The sequence below is a fragment of the Lutra lutra genome, chromosome 2 (genome assembly GCF_902655055.1).
Source record: "Lutra lutra chromosome 2, mLutLut1.2, whole genome shotgun sequence".
Classification (NCBI taxonomy): Eukaryota; Metazoa; Chordata; class Mammalia; order Carnivora; family Mustelidae; genus Lutra; species Lutra lutra.
In genome coordinates this window covers 95,351,277-95,371,450 of record NC_062279.1, presented here as the reverse complement: position 1 = coordinate 95,371,450, position 20,174 = coordinate 95,351,277, and the positions used below count along the sequence as shown (strand labels likewise).

At 34.0% G+C, this 20,174-nt stretch overlaps 1 protein-coding gene across 1 annotated transcript in view; it reads right to left on the bottom strand.

Moving 5' to 3' along the window:
• The window catches only part of GRID2 (glutamate ionotropic receptor delta type subunit 2), a 1,463,802-nt gene that overhangs the window by 279,915 nt on the left and 1,163,713 nt on the right, over positions 1–20,174 (bottom strand).

The window sequence follows — 20,174 nt, the reverse complement described above, 5'->3', positions numbered from 1 at the left end:
TGTTTTAATGAAAAATTAAAGATTAAGTAGACCTAATTTTTCTTGGCATAACAACCCTTCTTTTCAATGTGTATCTCTTTAGATTCGGTGATAGCACTCAAATCTACAATACATGCTGTTTTACTTATTTGAAACATTTAGCAGAATTGCAGTGAGATCACAGAACAAGTGGATTACATTTCAATTCCTTGATATGAGAACACACATTTAAATACCTAAAAGACGTACTTGGTTTGAAATAATGATCCATGGCTATGATTGAAGCTGTGGGAAGCTCCTTCCAGATAAATACAGACAATAGTAATTGTTGAACATAATTATTAGTATTTTTCTTTCCTTTGCATTGTTTTATGAAGGAGTATAGAAACTGTTTTTTTTTTTGTTTTGTTTTTTTGGAGACCAAAACAAATAAACAAACAAGCAAAAACAAAAACACAAAAACATGGAAAGTAACATACCTAATGGAAAGCTAAACCACTTCAAATAAATCTAGTCTCTAAAGTAATAATGGCCTCAAAACTATTCTAAGCTAAATTTAAATTTCATGTGTGTTTGTATGTGTGTATATATCTACATTTATACATATTTTCCAGCCCATATATATTTGCTGCGAGGTCCAGCACTAAGTAGTTAAATAAATTTTCTTATCTAATCCTTACAATAAATCATGAATTATGTGTTTTCCCCTCCATTTCATAGATGGGGAAACTACAAGAATTAAGTAACTCATTTAGTTAGGCTAATAAACACATAATCTAGTACTAAAGCTTGGTTTTTCTTACTCCCAAACCTGTGCTGGTAACCACTGACACGCTGCAAAAACTCCTTTGTTTTCCAAGTAACCCATATAGTAGGTGGTTAAGATAACTAGTTTTAGGACCATCTTTACCTTAAAAGAGTCTAAAATTTTGTGGGTTTTTAAAATTACACTATTTACATTGCAACAAGGTCATATTAGTATAAACACTGTGAGTTTATAATTATTAACAGAGAGGTATTAAACTCAATAAAATTACATTAAAATGAACTTTCAGAGAAATAATTGTTATTGCTTTCAAACTCATGTATTTATTTTCTGTAGCTAGATATTAGGAATTAGGTCTTTTCAGGTTGAAAATCCACCTTGGATCCTTATCTCTCTAGTTCTGTCTTTTCTAAACTTCAGTTTATCCATTTGTGAAATGAATGTACATAAGTTTAGTGTGATTATTGTGAGTTGACTCGTTTATCTTAATTAATTCAGTGGTGAATAAATATCTCTGCAAGATTCAATTAGGCTTTCAGAAGTTGTGTTTACTTTTCAGGACATTATAGTACTATGGATCAGTAATTTAGTAATTGATGCACTAGTGACCTAAAGAATTTTATGACTGAATTAAAATCAGAAAATTTCCTCTAAGGAAGGACTTACTGACAAGTTGATGGAATACTTGTAAATGTTCGTCAATATTTTGCTGATAAATAATTAAATGTTTAACACTTAAATGATTGTGAATTGGAATATTCATATACTAATTCTACTAATAGATAACTTAAAAGTATCACGAATGAATTTCTATAATGGAAAAAAGATATCTAGGGAATAATGTGTGCTTTCTCTTTGGAAAAGGAAACTGATTATATTACATCTGCTAAAATATATACTAAACATAATAATTACTTATCATTTTCCTATGGAGAGCTTCCTAAATTCTGGTCCACTTTTAACACTTGGCTATCCTGTTTTTAAGGAGAAATTCTCTGTCTCCTTGTGGAGGGTATATTGGAATTATTTAATGGCCTTATTACATGTAAATGTACATTACTTATTACAAGTAAATGTAAAATACTTTTATGTACAGACACAGCATAAGCATATATGCACATGTTTTCCTATCTCTCAGATTTGGATACACCTTCTTAAGGAAGTACCTCACCCTCTTCTCCAAAATCAGTAATACAGTAGATCATTTGGATTGATATAAATATGTGATAGTCCTTACTTGTATGAAAGAAGTTTTACTGGAGCAGGAAAAAAAAAAAAAGCCAAGAACTACAGATTCATAAAGATAGCCCAAAAACTTCTTGAACATTACCAATTTTGGTCAGAACCAAAATGATCAGAAACAAATGATCATTCCTGCCCTCCCTCCCTCCTTCCACTGCCTTTCTTCCTTTCTTCTTTCCTTCCTTCCTTCCTTCCTTCCTTCCTTCCTTCCTTCCTTCCATACTTCTTTCCTTCTGTCCCCCCCCATCCATTCACCCTCCCCTCCCCCTTCCCTCCCTTCCTTCCTTCTTTCATTTCCTTCCTTATCATTTATTTATCTGTCTATTTATGCATACATTTCTATTTACTTGTCCAGTTTCTGCTTCTCAAATCCTTACCCTCATGAAACCTTTAATCTTCTCAGCACTCCCTGCCCCAACTCTTGGAAGATGACCTTCACTGCTATTTTATAGGGAACATGGAAGATATAAGATTAAAATTCAGGCTTATTTCTATCTCTAACTTATATCCCACACCCAATCTATCTATTTAACCTCTGTTTACAATGGATGAGCTGTCTTCCTTCCCAAAACTGTCCCTCCATCAGTAAACTTACCAATAAAATTCTCTCCTTCAATTATTTAATCTCCTGTCTTTTATGTATTAAACATCATCCTGTCAACTGTAAATTTCCTGTGAAAAGATTCTGTAACTACTTTGCATTAGAACAAAAATGAAAACAGAAAAGCCTGTCCTCTTCTTCATAACTTCTGAATCTGATTGCCTTTTCTCTTCCCCTTTTCACAGCTTTCTCTAAAGATTTGTCTCTATTTCCAAACCTCCTGGTAAGTCCGGGAAGATTCTCTTGTGCCCATATTGTTAAGTACTTTATTATTCAATGGACACAGTACTTCGTAATTTTTGTATTGCTGAGTCAAGAGGACACAACTTAGTGCTCATCTGTTTAGGTTTCTTGATATTTGACAGTGATGACTATTATCTCCATCAAAAACACTCTTTTCCTTCGATTTCATGACATGATATAAGTTTCTTTTTCGGTTCTTTTTTTCAAGTTCACATTGGCAATGCTCTGGAGTTGGGCCTTACAGACTTCTCTCATTTGAGATCTTCTGCCTAAGCAATTCCATTTATATCCATTACTTCCATTGTCCCCATTCATACATGAGATTTATAAATTTGTATTTCTAGATACAGATATGAGCTCTGGAATATAGACTAATATATGTAACTACACTTCTATCATATGTCTCAAAAATACCTCAGATTTAACATTGCCAAGACCATATTCATGTGTTTGACTCTAACCAGTCCTCCACCAGTGTCTCCTCCTTCAATGAATATCCTTTCACAGAAGTCTTAAATCTTGGTGGTCTCATTATATTTTCCCATCTTGTGCTTCCTATCATGTCTGTCACTGTTGATTCTACCATGTGGAAATCCTAATATCTATCCACTTCTCTACTATTTCCAGCTCTCACCATTGCTTTTATGGGCTCATTAGGAGCCTACCTGAAATCTACCATTTTCTTCTCTTAATCTTCTTAGTGCAGTCAAAGTAATCTTTCTGGAGAGCAAGTCTAATACTATCCCCTGTCACAGTTAAAGGTTTTCCACGGATTGTACTGCTCTTAGGAAAAGGATTAAACTCTATAACATAGCCTATACATACTTAGATAGATTATCCTCAACCTACCTCAACATATACACACTGGACCATTTTTCTTTCCAGCACTTCTTCCTGATGCATATAGTCTTTGTACATGCTATTCCCACCAAATGGATTGGCCTTCCTGAAAGTTCTTCAAGTAAATTCTTGTTCATTTTCGTAAATCAACTCAATTAACACTTCCTCAGGGTAGCTATGTATGACCCCTTTTGATTAGAATAATAAGTCTATGGCCATACCACCCTGAATGCACCCAATCTCGTCTGATTAGAATAATAATTGTTACGTATACTATCAGAGGCCTATATTCCTCACTTCTCTAGTAGTTGTGACAGTTGTAATTTTACAAATATGTGTGATTCTTTGAATAATGTCCGATTTTTCTAAGACACTGCAAGCTCCATGAAGGTAAAGATTATGACTTTTTTTTTTTAATTGGACATATTCCTGGTATCCACAACATTAGCCTGGCATAGATTCATGATCAATAAGAATTTGCTTCATATATGAATAAATAAAGATGGAACACCCACTGGATGTTCATTATTCAGTTCTTATAAATTCTTCTTCTATGTTTTTCAGCATTCCTGACAGAGAGAGATTTTTACAGAATAAAGAGAAAATGGTAATATTAAAATTTACTGAGCCTTATAGCACTGATAAAAGATTTACCGCTTAATGAATAATTACCTCAATAATTAAAATAAGTTTCTTGGTTTATTGGTATGCTTATATTTATGCTATTTGTCATTAGCTGAGGTAATCAAGAGTCTACTACAGTAGGCCAATATTTTACAAAATATTAATATATGTCAAATGTTTAATGAAGAAGTGATTATTTAAATTTTGAAGAACTAGAACTAAAACTGGAATATAAATAACTTTTATCAAAATTATTCTAATTATACAGTCATAACATATTCCTTGAAAGGAGGTAAAAGACTTGCATTCCTTCAAATCATGAAAAGGAGATGGATGTATATTATAAGGGGGCATGTTAATAAGCCATACAATAACTAAATCTTACTTAGAAGCATAAACTGAGGTTAAAAAATATGGTTCTAAATTTAATCTGAAATAAATGATCATAACTCACAAATAATTATTTAATTTATGCTTGAATATAATGCTAAGGACATTATATTAATAATACTAATAGTCACACATTTATTTAATAGTTATATATGTTTAGTGCCATGTTACATGTTCCACATACATTATTTTGTGTAATGTTATTACAAGCCCAGTTGCATCTTTTCAAGATGAACAATTTACATTTGAAATATTCTAATTAATATAAAGCTTTGTGTATATATGAACAGATACCTGTTTTTCTGTATATCTTCTATTATTAGGTGTCTTTGTGTTGTCATCTATACATCACATTGTAAAATCTGAAAAGATCTACCTAATCTTTCAAATACTTGAAGAATACTATTTTATTTCACAATTGGAAATATTATTTTAAGACTAAAAATAATTTGCTTATGCAATCACTCTTCTCAAGATATGATTTTCATATTCCTCAAACAACTGGTCATCTTCTTTCAAACAGAGTCCAATCCATCAGAGTTTCCTCATTTGATATGAATAATATAGTTTTTGAAAGTTAAATTGAAGCCTGAATCATCTTTACAAGATGCAATTACAATATTGCCTTATACTAAACTTATGGTTGACTATATTTAAGAGTAATTTTGGTATTTGTTTAATTCAATCTACTATTTTTTCTGTTATTTAGTTTATCACTTTCTGCTTTTTTAATTTTTTTTTAAATTTTCAGCATAACAGTATTCCTTGTTGTTGCACCACACCCAGTGCTCCATGCAATCCGTGCCCTCTGTAATACCCACCACCTGGTTCCCCCAACCTCCCACCCCCCCACCGCTTAAAACCCCTCAGATTGTTTTTCAGAATCCATAGTCTCTCATGGTTCACCTCCCCTTCCAATTTCCCCCAACTCCCTTCTCCTCTCTAACTCCCCTTGTCCTCCATGCTATGTGTTTCCAAATAAGTGAAACCATATGATAATTGACTCTCTCTGCTTGACTTATTTCACTCAGCATAATCTCTTCCAGTCCCGTCCATGTTGCTACAAAAGTTGGGTATTCATCTTTTCTGATGGAGGCATAATACTATATAGTGTATTACACTGTACACAAAGATAAACTCAAAATGGATAAAAGACCTCAACGTGAGACAAGAATCCATCAGAATCCTAGAGGAGAACATAGGCAGTAATCTCTTCAATATCAGCCACAGCAACATCTTTCAAGATATGTCTCCAAAGGCAAAGGAAACAAAAGCCAAAATAAACTTTTGGGACTTCATCAAAATCAAAAGCTTCTGCACAGCAAAGGAAACAGTCAAGAAAACAAAGAGGCAACTCACGGAATGGGAGAAGATATTTGCAAATGACAGTACAGACAAAAGGTTGATATCCAGGATCTATAAAGAAGTCCTCAAATTCAACACACACAAAACAGAGAATCATATCAAAAAATGGCCAGAAGATATGAACAGACACTTCTCCAATGAAGACATACAAATGGCTAACAGACACATGAAAAAATGTTCATCATCACTAGCCATCAGGGAGATTCAAATTAAAACCACATTGAGATATCACCTTATACCAGTTAGAATGGCCAAAATTAGCAAGACAGGAAACAACATGTGTTGGAGGGGATGTGGAGAAAGGGGAACCCTCTTACACTGTTGGTGGGAATGCAAGTTGGTGCAGCCACTTTGGAGAACAGTATGGAGATTCCTCAAGAAATTAAAAATAGAGCTTCCCTATGACCCTGCCATTGCACTACTGGGTATTTACCCCAAAGATACAGATGTAGTGAAAAGAAGGGCCATCTGTACCCCAATGTATATAGCAGCAATGGCCATGGTCGCCAAACTGTGGAAAGAACCAACATGCCCTTCAATGGACGAATGGATAAGGAAGATGTGGTTCATATTCACTTTCTGCTTTTATTTCCATTATTATCTTCCTTATATATTCTTTTGTTAAAAGTTGTTGTACTTGTTCTAGCTTTTGGAGGTGGAATTAAATATTTTTATTTAAGGTCTTTCATTTTTATTGATGTGGATTTTAAGACTATGGATCACTTCTTAAATATTCTCTATAGACTTGAATATGTAATGTTTTCCTAAGAAAGTTCTGTAATTCATGTTTGTATTTCTCCTTTCATCCAAGAGTCATTTAATAGAAGCCTTTATTTCAGGTGGAAAGCCTTTTCTTTTTTCTTGTTTTGTTGTATTTTTATCAGAGAAATTTATTTGTAATCTATTCCCTGAATGGAACTTAATGGTGTTTTCTTTCTTTGTTCTTTTTTTATGGTATTTTTTTTGTGTGATTGATTTTTGCCAATGTTCATATGTTCTTGAGAAGATATATTATCACAATGTTGTGTTTGATATATATGCAAATCTGTTTGTTTATTATATTTTTATTTATATACATGCTATTTATTATTGTGTGAATTTTTTTGTATTTACTGTGTTTTTCTATGTGGTGTGTCTTTGTCACTTTCCTTCATTTGGTTTTAGAAAGGTCTGTACTTTCATTGTAATGGTTAGCTTCACATTTGTACATTTTATGGCTTCTTCACTCTCACTTTCTCCCCTTTAACCTCTGACTCTTTGATTTTTCAGTTTTAATGGAACCTGTGAATTTCACTTATTGCCATCATTATTATTAATAATAATATCCTACTTCTCCCTTACTTTCCCCCTTTCCTCCCATTATTTAATTCTATCCTTTCATTTTGAGAACCTGATGATTTCATATTATTATTTAACCCATTTTTTTCCTTTTTTTCTTTTTTTCAAAGACTTTATTTATTTATTTGTCAGAGAGAGCGAGCACAAGCAGGGGGAGCAGCAGGCAGATGGAGAAGCGGGCTCCCCAGTGAGCAAGGAGCCTGAAGTGGAGTTGGATCCCAGGACCCTGGGATCATGACCTGAGCCAAAGGTGGATGCTTAACTGACTCAGCCACCTGTGCATCCATAACCCATCTTTCTAAGCTTGTCTTAGTATTAATTCCACAATTAAACATAAAAGTCCCTCTACTATTTCTTGGTTGAATGAAGCTTATAGTCCAGTAGTTTCATCAGGAGAGGCTCAAGTGTCCACTTTTCTCTTAGTGCTTGTATATTTAAGACTGTCCTGTTGTTGTTGTTTTCCCATAGCCATGAAGGGGAGCTTGGATGGACATAAAATCCTTGGTTTACCCTTTCTTTTTTTGAGTTCATGGAAGTGCTTCCCCAGTATTGGCCTGCTTTGTGTGTTGCTCCCAAGAAATCTGAGAGTAGTTTAATTTCTTTGCCATTTAAAGTAATTTGATCCTTTTGCCTTGAGAATTTTTTCTTTGTCTTTTATATCTAATAATGTTCCTAAGATATATCTCGGAGTCTACTGTCCTGGATCAGCTTTTCTAGGAGCCCTAAGTATACTTAAAAGTTCGTTATTTCTTTTCTTTTCTTTTCTTTCTTTCTTTCTTTCTTTCTTTCTTTCTTTCTTTCTTTCTTTCTTTCTTTCTTTCTTTTTTCCTGGAAAATTTCCTTAGAATATTCCTTTAAATATTTTTTCATTTTGTTGTTTTTCTTCTTCAGAAACTTCAAATATATACATATACCCTCTTTGCCTACCTTTTTTTTTTTTTATTTTGATCCTGTCACTCTGAACTTTCTTAGTTCTTTATTTCATTTTCAATCTCTTTTATGTGTTTTACTTCAATGTCATTTAATCTATTCTCCTTTGAGGGGCACCTGGATGGCTCAGTGGGTTAAAGCTGCTGCCTTCGGCTCAGGTCATGATCTCGGAGTCCTGGGATCGAGCCCCGCATCGGGCTCTCTGCTCCCTCGGGGAGCCTGCTTCCTCCTCTCTCTCTGCCTGCCTCTCTGCCTGCTTGTGATCTCTCTGTCAAATAAAAAAAAAAAAAAATCTATTCTCCTTTGAGCAAATTGTAATTTATGTCTTCTGATTTTCACCTTTAACATTGTTTTTCAATATATACTCTGAGGTTGTTGCATTTCTTTGTCATTTTGGCCATCTGAATGGTTAAATTTTGAATTTCTGATTCTGCTTATTTTTCTTTAAAAACGAACTTCAAATGATTGTTTGAGACATTTAATTTCATTTGGAGTTTAATGCACAATTTTATCTTTTCTTGTAGTTGTCTATGTGAGAAGAACTTTGATAAACCAAAATATATGAGTCATACTTCCTCTTCTTTTGAGAGTAGTTTTGAATGGAATTTCTCCAATTATTTTTCAATTTCTGGATAATTTGTAGACATGTTTTCTGCTTTCTTCTTTCATATGAGCTCATTTACATGTTTCGTCTCCTCTCATCTCACCCAAAGACTTGCAACCTCAGCTGGGACTCCAGTGTTATCTCTGTCAGGATTATATCTATATATCTGTACCTATATTATATATAGACATATATATATATATGTCAAATATATATACATCTACTTATAGATAATTTGAAGAATGTAATTATCTCTGTGTGAGATTTTCTGTGGTCAGATGTGATTTTATTTGTATCTCTAGGTGATTTTATAATTTGGAAGGTAAGGCATGGGAAGATTCAATTGCATGTGGCTACTGTACTCTTTCCCAACTTGATATCAAATGACACTTACTTTTAGTCATTTTTTTATAATAATTATATGCATTTTACCCTTTTCTTCATAATCTAAAACTTAAGAGTAATACAGTTTCCTTATGTTAAATAATTATTCTATTTCTGAAATAAATCTTATTTTATAACATTTGATTATATTTTAATATGCTGATGGGTCAAATTTAAAAGGATATATTTTAGGATTTGGGGATATATCCATATTCATAAGTAATATTGGATTTTTAAAAAATATTTATTTATTTATTTGAGGGTGAGAGAGTGAGAGAGATAGCATGCACTCAGGGGTGAGGGGTAGAGGGAGAGAATCCTCAAACAGACTCCCCACTGAGTGTGGAACTCAGTGCAGGGCTTGACCTCAGGACACATGAGATCATGATCTGAGCTGAAACCAAGAGTTGGCACTTAACCAACTGAGCCACCCAGGTACCCCAGATACTGTTTTCTTTTGTGTGTGGTATCATTGTTAGATTTTGTTGGGGGATATTCTAGTTTTATAAAAGTAATTGAATAACTTTTATAAGATGTTTTAATCATTTGTCCTATTCTTTCCTGAAAGGAATGAAGAAAATAGGTAATAACCTTTAGTAATTTATTTAAAACAATATACATTTTGGCATATTTGAAATACAATTAGAATTATTTTTTTTGAGTCATTTTAATGATGGGATGTTTTGACAATGATTCCTAAGATTTTTCAAATTAATTATTATAGAGATATATTTATTATCTATTTAAACTTGTGAATATTTTCATACTTGTGGTGTAAACACATTCTTTTTCTTAATATTATCTATTCATGTATCCCACTCTATTAAGCCAGACTTCCAGAAGTTCATTTTTGTTTAGGTCTTTTCAAAGAACTGAGATTTTTCCCTTTAATCAGTTCTATGAATTTATGAGTTTTAAGGTATGAATTTTTACTTTATTTTAATTTATACTTGAATAGCTTTCATCAGATTTTATTATTTTATTTATTGAGTTGGATGCATGGTTCCTTATTTTAATATAATAATTACATAGAGTTTAAAAGCTAACATTTATTTAAGTAAAGTTTTGAGAACAATTACTTGTAGTTCTTTATTTTTATTTTCTAAATAGATTATATTTTTAGTTTTTATTTCTTCTTTGCTGTAAAAATAGTTTAGGAGAGTTTGTTCTTTTTTATTTTTGTTCACTGTTTTTAATTTCCAAGTGATTTCAAATTTTATCTTTGTAGTTGTTTAAAATCCTGTTATTCATTTAATTTCATTCTATTTTGAACAGGTAATTTTTCAGATACTATTTATTTTCTATAGAAATTTAAAGTTTTAGGGAGCACCTAATATATTGTCATATTTTATAATTTGCCTATAAGCTTTCACTATTTACAGGAAATAAATTTATCTAAGTAAACTTTATTAATTGTGCCATGTGTATAAAATAAATTTTACAGAATAAAAAGAACTTTTAAATAATTCAGCTACAATTCAAAATTAGCAGATTTGGGTGTCTGGGTGGCTCAGTCGATAAGCATCTGCCTTTGGTTTAGGTCATGATCTGAGGGTCCTGGGATTGAGCCCCACATTGGGCTGCCTACTTAGTGAGGAGTCTGTTTTTGCCTCTGCCCCTCCTCTCCACTCAGGTGCTCTCTCTGGCTCTCTCAAATAAATAAAAATCTTTTTTAAAAAATTAGCAGATTCTATAGCAGAATCTAAACTTATGTTTCTTATGAAAATTAGAATATGTAGCAATATATTTTCATGGATCTGAGAGGCAGCTGTCCCTTTACAAAGCTCAGGAAATCTCTAATTTACTTTAGCTCTCAGCATGCAAGCACAGTTTATGCAAATGTACTTATATCCAGTTTTACTCATTTATCTTTACCTGTTCTGTTAGATATTTCTATTTATAATCCTCCACTTTTTCTTGCTGTTATTAGCCTAACTGATCAGCATGGTAGACTACAAAAAACAACTACAAAATTCTTCTCATTTCCATATACAAGCCCCCATGCAATGTGACTATATACAGCTCTTCCCCTGAGGTGGTCAAGTTTACTTCCCTATCCTTTTAATCTGGGATTAGTCAGTGATGTTTCACTCAGTGGGAAAGAAGCATTGTGATACAAATAGAACCTTGGAAGGTGTACACAATGGAGAGTGTCCTTTTTCTTGCTGTGCTTGGAACCCTGGACCACAATGTGAACGTGTACTAACTTACCTATCTGCTGGAGACCAAGAAGCCATGAGGGGATAACAGTAGCGCTACTAAGTCTTAACGAGTGGACAATCAGATGTCATGCTTTCTGTTGAGCTCATGGTTTACTCTTATCTGCAGTGTGTACTCTTCCAAATTAGGGCAATTAATAGAATTTTTTTCAGGGTACCTTGGAAAGCCAAAATTTCTTAGGACTGTGCTTTCCTGAAATCTGTCAATTTCTGGTTTATGGGAGACACACTTTCTTAATTTAGAATGATGTATTAAATTTTCCTCTGTTGTAATATTTATTTGGTCATATCATCTGAAACTTTAAAAAGGGAGGGTAGATGCTTATGCTTGCCTGAAAAAGTGAATAGAAGTCTCGAAAATTCCCAAAAGTTTTATAATAGCATAGTTTGTAAAAATGTCTCCCAGACTCGATAGACACATAAGAAGATGAATGTCTTGGCAAGTCTCAAACATGAGAAGTTAGTAAGTATTATTGTAAACTACTTATAAAGTTAAACATTTTCCAAGTTTTAGTTATTAAAAATGTGGGAAAAGGAATTTTCTAGCTTAGATTTCCAGTGAAATATGTGAGTTTGTCAAATAAGTTAACCATATGAGTCCATTTAGCTTAACATGGAAGATGGCCCAATGTAAAAACAAAACAACAGAAAAATGTATACACTACAGCAATGGCTATTAAGTTTGCCATCAACAAAAAATAAAAAAGCAAAACTAAGAAGAAAAGTAAATTTGAACATGAAATTGTAAAAGTAATGTTACAAATACATTCTAGTTTTGAAAGGGTCAAAATATGTAAAACCTGCCTATTATTTTCTTATAAGTAGAAGAAATGCCCACAATATCACTGGGAGAAACACCAACATAGAAGTTCTATAGTTACCAGACCCAGGCTGATAAAGCTTCCAATATTAGGAATTAAACTCATTTTCTCTTGTTGTTCTGCTCTCCTCAGTATATAGCTTTCAACTCATGATTTAAGACAGTTGTTTGAGTTCCAAGCATTCTATTGACATTTTAGTCAGAGGAGGAATGAAGAGGGTCAGAAATAATAAGAATTTTTCCTTTAACATTTTCCAGAAGCTTCACATTATACTTCTATTAATTTTCTTTGATTAGAACTTAGTTACATGATCACACTAGCTCAGGAGACTAGCCAGGAAATGTATACTATGGCCAGCCTATGTCTGGCTATAATTCAGGAGCTGTAGTACTAAGAAAGAAGACAATAGCAATCTTTTCCACATTTCCCATAGGTAACCATTGTTTCAAAATTGAGGCAAGTCCTTTAGTCTCTTTTCTATTTTTACATATAAATGTATATATTGTTTCCCAAAACTAATATAATAAATACAATATAATGTTTGAGTAATACACACACACACACACACACACACACACACACGCACACTCACATAGCTGCTATTAGTCTTTCTAAAGGATGCAGAGAATTTTAAGCGAAAACTATTTTTGTCATCTTTAAATTTTCAGCACATAGAAAATGGTAGGTACACAATAAATGTTTATTGATTATGAGGGAATTCTGATGAAGTTAATCATTTCCCTTTGAAAGATTTTTAGACTGCTTCCTTTTTCCTGCCCATTTTAATCAATAGATATTTGATCTTACAACTTAGAATACATTTAATTGAAAAATGTTTCTTGGAGCTTCCCACACTGATATTTCTAGAAATGAGTATGTTTTATTATTTTAATAGATGATGTTTTGTCACTGACACCCACCATAGTGACAAAAGCAGTATTATTAGTTTAATTTGTATGTCAGTCTTGTCTCTAAGCCTCTTCCAAGAAACCTGCTATCTCTTCCCCAATATTCTCTCTTCACCAGCCCTCATGCCCATTCACACAGTGATCTAATTTTAAAGTCCTTCTAGGAACAGTTTAATTTTCACTAGTCCCCAAACCCCAGCTTTTCTCTTTCAGTTTAAATATTTCAGCTTCATTATTTATATTTATATTTTATTTATAGACTTTTTTTTAAATTTTTACCTGAGTTCATGACATTTTCTTTCCTGGAGCTTACCATTATTCTTCCTTTCTCTGTTTTTCTATATCTCTCGTATAGTACTTATCCCATAAATATCCATTTTATATTCATAATTTTAAATTCTTGAGACAGGAGCTTTATTACCATAGTTTTCTGTCCCCCTATTTTTATCACCACTTAGCCCATAGTAGATTAAAAAAAAAAGTGTTGACTTACTTAGTCTATGTTATGAGTTAAGGGAAATATATGTTTTTTTATAACCCTAAATTTTGGCAGAAAAAGAATAGGTTTCAGGCAATATATTGCCTGAGAAAGTTTCTGTCATTATGAAGAATCCATTGTCTTTATGTTTTTTTCCATATCAAGCCATTAGGTAGGACTTCCAACTTGAGTTTTAATGTTTGCAGTCCACATAGTGGGGCACCCCTCTACATATACTAGCTGGGCACCCTTGTACAAGAGGTGTCACTACCCTAATTACACTGAGGACAAATTTGAGGCTCTGAGAAGATGAATAGCTTGCCCAAGGTTATAGGTGAAAAAATTGTGGAGTTAGCCATGCCCACTATAGTGTGCTTGCTAAATTTGATAAAATTTTTTGCTATCATTGTTTTTATATAATGTCTTTCTCCTAACTGCTTATGCAATATTTATTCATTGATTCATTTAAACAAAACTGGAGGCACCTGGGTGGCTCATTCGTTAAGCATCTGCCTTTAGATCAGGTCATGATCCCAGAGTCCTGGGATCAAGGCCAACACTGGGCTCCCTGCTTGGCAGGAAGCCCGCTTCTCCCTCACCCACTCCCCCTGCTTGTGTTCCCTCTATCTCTGTGTCTCTCTCTGTTAAGTAAATAAATAAAAAATCTTAAAAAAAAATTAAACAAAATTGGCATCTATGTGCTTTTAAATTGTTACTCTTATTTTTCAGACTTTTGATTTACCCCTTAACAATATTCATACTGGGGAAGTCATTAGGAGATAAAGATTAAGACCTGGCAGTGGATGTGGATGTGTATGAATGAGCATTCATGGCATCAGAGGCAATTATAAGAATTTGATGCATTCTCATACTGAATAAGTTGGAGACTATTGAAAGGTTTTGGGGAGACTGTGATATGATCTGACTTATATTATTAAATAATCTGTTTGGCTACTGAGTTGCAAATAGATTATAGTAGGAAAAAACTACAGCATGGTGAGTAGTTAAGGGGCCATGGAAGCAGTCACAAAGAGAGAAAATGGTGGCTTTCACCAGTGAGTAGTGGTGGAGTGGTGAGAAATGATCGTATTTAGGATATATTTCAGATTGATAGCCAGAAAAATCTATTGATGCATAGTATATGAGCTATGGCAGAGAAAAAAGGAGTCAGGATAATTGACAGGTTTTGGGCTGAGTAAACTGAAGACTGGAGTTGCCACACACTATGACAGGGAACACTGTATGTAGAACAGGTTGAGGAGGGTGAAATCAGGTATTCTGTTTTGAACAAATTATGTTTGGGATACCCACTAAACATCTAAGAGAAAATGCTGAGTAGGTGGTAAGAAATAGAAGTCTGCAGTTCCAATGAGAGATCTGGGCTAAAGAAACAAATTTGGAAATACCATACTTATATATGGTGATTAAATTCTTGGGGCACCTGGGTGGCTCAGTTGGTCAAACATCTGACTCTTGGTTTCAGCTCAGGTCATGATCTCAGGGTCATGAGATCCAGCCTGCTTAAGATTCTCTGTCTCCTTCTCTCTCTGCCCCTCCCCCCTCTAAAAAAAGTAAAATAAAGTAAAAAAAAAAAAAAATTCTTGAGACTGGACAAGTTCACCAGAAACTGAAGAGTAGATAGTAAAGGAAAGTGTTGGATATATGTGGATCTCTCTATCTAGTCCCTGCCTTGCCTCCCATCCAGCTATCTAGCTCTTGGAGAACAAAAACTCTATTTTTGATATTTTATGTATTCCCCACAATGCCAGCTATACATTAGGTCCCCCAAAGTACTTACTGAATGCTGAGGGAGAAGCAAGCTACAAGTTATTTATAAATTGCAGTGGTTCAGGCCATTTATCCTGCAGCATTAAAAAGGATTTAAAAATAATACCATTTCTGCAATTCCCAAGAGGGAGTACTGCCATCTTCAAAGAAAAGGATCATCTGAAAGTGTTTTTTAGTAGTGTGGAGACTTTTTCAACTTTCTGAAATGTCATCTTAAGGCTGCTCATGAATAGAGCATATCGAAGCAATCTCTGCCTGAAATGCCCAAGCTGCAAATCCACAAATCAATGAAATGCAAACCAAGGATAATGACTAGAATTGAGTGGATTTTTATTTTCATTACAGTAAAATTTTCAATCATTCTAGAATTCACTTAAGGCCACTATTATAGATGCTTTTAGAGATCCAGATCAGGAGAATATAAGTTCTTTGTAAATGAGAAAGAACTAGCTCCCGAAACAGTCTGTCTATGAGAACTGAATCTATACTTGCTATACTCTTAGTGAGTCTGTGCCATATTAAATAAAATAAGAGATGGTTAAGAGATACATTCAGATATCCTCATACAGGTATCAGGAGTCTCTGTGGTCACCTCCTCCCTTGATATAGTTGAGTCTTATTTTTTTTTCTGTATTAATGTTTTACTATCCTGATATAATTGAGTCTTATTGGAAGCTCAGTTGTTTGTTTGTTTGTTGTTGTTTTGTAAGGTTTATTGAGGGAAAGAGAGAATGTAGAGGGAAGGGCAGAGGGAGAGGGAGAGAGAATCTCAAGTAGACTCTGTCCTGAGCATTGATCCCAGGGGATCAGTCTTGACTTGATCATGACCTGAGTGAAACTGAGTTAGGTGCTCAACCGACTGTGACAACAAGGTGCCCTCAGTGATTTGTTTCCTAATGAGGGAAATCTTTATTTATTTTAAAGCCTATCACTATAATATCATTAAATTACCCAAAGATAAAACTCAGAATGATTAGTACTGAAAACAAGTTAAATCTATAGTATGTAAATGGCAGGCAATTATCTCTCAAAGTATGGTTCTATTTCTAAATATTCTTTCTTAGTATATGAATTTGGAATAAATTCATATACTCAGTATATGAATTTAAAGTAAATTCCTCACATGAGGTTGGTATATTCACTTCTAGATGTGAGCAAATTTTTAAAGATCTAAGTATGGTTTTGATGTTGTAATAAAGGATGTTTTTGTTTCTTCTCTTCAACATTAAAGTTGCTCTTTGTATTTAGTAGATAAACTGTTCAACATTGCAAAACACAGAGAAAGAGAAGTTCATTCTTTATTGCATCAACTGCCTTCCTAGGCCACAATAAATTTTTATTGTACTCTTTTGCTTGTGCATATTTTTGTGTTTATAATTTTCAGATTAACACAGGATGAGCATCGTAATGTAATGAGCATCCTAAATAAAAATGGCCACGCAAGCTAAACACAATGCCCTAAGATTATGTTCATAGAACCATAGAGAATTTCATGGTTGAAATGTTCTTTGAAAATTACTTTGAATATCCTCAGTCCAATCTGCACTCTCTTTTATGCCTGGAAGTTATCTTGCTTATTAATTTTACCCCCAAACCATGACAAGAGACAGATGAACATCAGGTAATAGATGGCAGTGAAAGCCAATGGTGAATTTCAGGATTGATGTATCCTGTAGTTATGAGATTTTCTCATCATAACCCCAGTCTTTATATTACCTTGGCTTGGACTGATGAAGTAGTCTGTTAATTTATATCCTATAACCCAACACATCTTTTTAATTCTATACATATTTTACTGAACTGTGGTTTGTCCTTGCCCATAAGAGCTCTTGAAACCTGAGAGGTACTCCTGGACAATATCATTCCCTTTGGCAAATACTCTCCATTCTTTAGCTTTGAGTCAAGACTTATTATTCACTAGTTATCTGTGCTTGCCATCTATTAGTCCAAGTACTTAATGATTCAAGTACTTTATCTGATTGAATTGCTCCTTACTGTTTGTAATGTCTGCCAATTAAATATCACCTGCAAATTTAGAAAATTGCTCCTACAACCATTCAATAAGTCATTTGCATCTACATAATTTATTTCCTTTCACAGATTTCTTTTTATCCTTCTCCATCAGTGTTAAAATCGTTCTTATCAACAACAAATACTGTTGGTCATTTTCTTCTTCTCTTCTTACACACATACAGCTTATACGTCTCTTACATCTATGCCCTAGCTCCATCCTATATGTATATACAGTGGAATATTTTTGAGCACTCATCATTCAGACAAATAACCATGCATTCTTATAACCACATGTATTTTTTGAACTTCCTGCCTGACTGTAGCTGATAACTTCAGGAAACTCAGTTAGTCCATTAATACCTATTTAGTCAAATTTAAGAATTAAAATCTTAGTCATTGTCCAATTTAAATTCTCTTTAAATCGGGGATTTCTTTCCTCTGTATGTATTTAACGCTGACTCCCTTTGCAAAACTAACTTTTTATTTCACAAGGCTTGTAAGCATTTATCCCTGTAAGGCATAAGTGTGAGGAAGAGTTCTTTGGTGAATGAAGTTTCATTGGTGGATACAGATATTTTCAAGGTCGGTTTGCAATAATGGAAAGATATAATGGAAATATGTAAGGATTTTTTGTGATTACGTGGCCTGTCTTCAGGCACCCCACTAAGAATCCTCTTCATCTATAAGTATCGCTCTTTGTACACTGCCTTCTTCTGATCCCTGTAGGTGGCTTGTTCAAGAGGCAGCTCTAGCCTTCATCCCAGCTCACTACTCCTTGTCTAAGACCAAGGGAATCATTCCAAACTTAACTTCTTAGGGAATGAGATGACAATGGTGATAATTGCCACGCCTCCTGAAACTTGTTCTGGTGGCACTGATAGGCCCAATTTTATGGGTCTCTCTTTATGCCTGATGTCTCCCCAACTGCTCCTAGCACTCATCTCTCCAGTGTGGATGGGAAAGGGGGGCAACTCACCACATACTCAGGTCTTCTGAACTGTCCTCCCAAAGTGAGTTCTCTCTGCCCTCTAGCTTTTTGGATTCTCCTTGTAGCAAAATAACACTAGCCCTCTTTATGTATGCCCAAGTGCAATAATTTAGGACCTTAAATAAGCATTTCATGCGTGAACTTCATGTTAATCCAACACTCGCAATTTCATTTTTATGATGGAGATGAGAGGAATATCTGTATTTCCTAAACTGTGGGGCCACAGACATCATTCATATAGGTTCCAGATGAATATTTATTAATTTCTCCTAGATATTTGCATTGGGATGTTCTTCAGGTAGCACAGATCAGAATGTCTATAGCCAAGCTCTGTATTGCAGTTGTCCTTTCTTAGCCTGCTGTCCTTCTAAACGCTGTTTCTGTGATCAAGTGTCTGTCTGCTTGTTCTCCTCTGCCAAATTTCTCACCAAATCTCAATGTCTCCTCTTATCTTCTCCAAGCAATAAATTTCTAGTAATTATATCTTGGTTTATTGATTGTTTTCTCAAACTCATACTTTTTACTAATCTCCTATTGCTACTGTTTTAGTTTAGACACTCCTTTATTCTTCTCTAGACAGTTGGAAAGCCATTTTAGTCTTTTTCTTTCTTCACTCCATGCTTCCTTGGCCTTACCTCAGATATCTTTCTTAAACGTAAATAAAATCTCATTTTCTCTTATGTAAAAACCTTTCATAATTTTCACTGGCTAAATGATAAAGTCTAAACTCTTTAGCATGACAAACCTGCTTTTTTATTTATCCCTATTGTTCTCTCTCACATTCCTACTCATCTTTGAAACTTAGCTCAAATTTCTTCTCTTCCGTGAAACTTTTTTAGCTCCCCAGGCAGGGACTGCCACTTCCCCCCTGTGTTGCCATGTTACCCTATATGTACTACTTTATGGTATTTATCACACCGTGTTTTAACTATTTATTTATACATGTGACTTCTGTGTAAATTATGATATCTATGAAGGCAGGAACAATGTCTTCCATTTCTTTGTATCTATAATGCTAGGCATGGTGCCCAGAATATAGCACGTATTCAAAAACATATGGGGATGAGCAGATGAATATAGGGCATTCTGCTTGGCATACAAAATAAATACAACCTCAGCCTTATGGTTTCCAAAAATACAAAGAAAAGATCTCTCTGTGTTTCTCTGTTTCTGTCTCTGTCTCTTTCTCTCTGTATGCGTGTCTATGTTCCAAAAGGGCAGTTGGAAAAGAAGTGGAATAGATGTAGTCAGAAGACAAGATTACAAAGATATGGGAATGATTTGAAAGCCTTATGAATAACTTTGGGTTGAAAATTTAGGGAGAGGAACTGAGTAGGGACAATCAAGGCAGATTGAGGCTTAATGTGATCTATGTGGAGTATGATAAAACCTACTCCACATAGGAGGTGAGACACAGATTGCAGAAAATGGTAGTGGCTTCTCAGGAGTTTTAAGGGAAAGAAAGAGAGAAATTTAGAAAGGGAAAGAAGAGAGAGGTTTTCAAGAAAGAAGTGAGAGCTTTTGAGAAGTTTAGAAGTACAAAAGTTTTTAGCCACTCCCCAAATCCATCTCCATATAATCTTGTTTTTTGTCTTCTACTCATAGCCAAACTCCATCTGAAACTTCTTTAAATATGCAGATCTTAAAAACTTG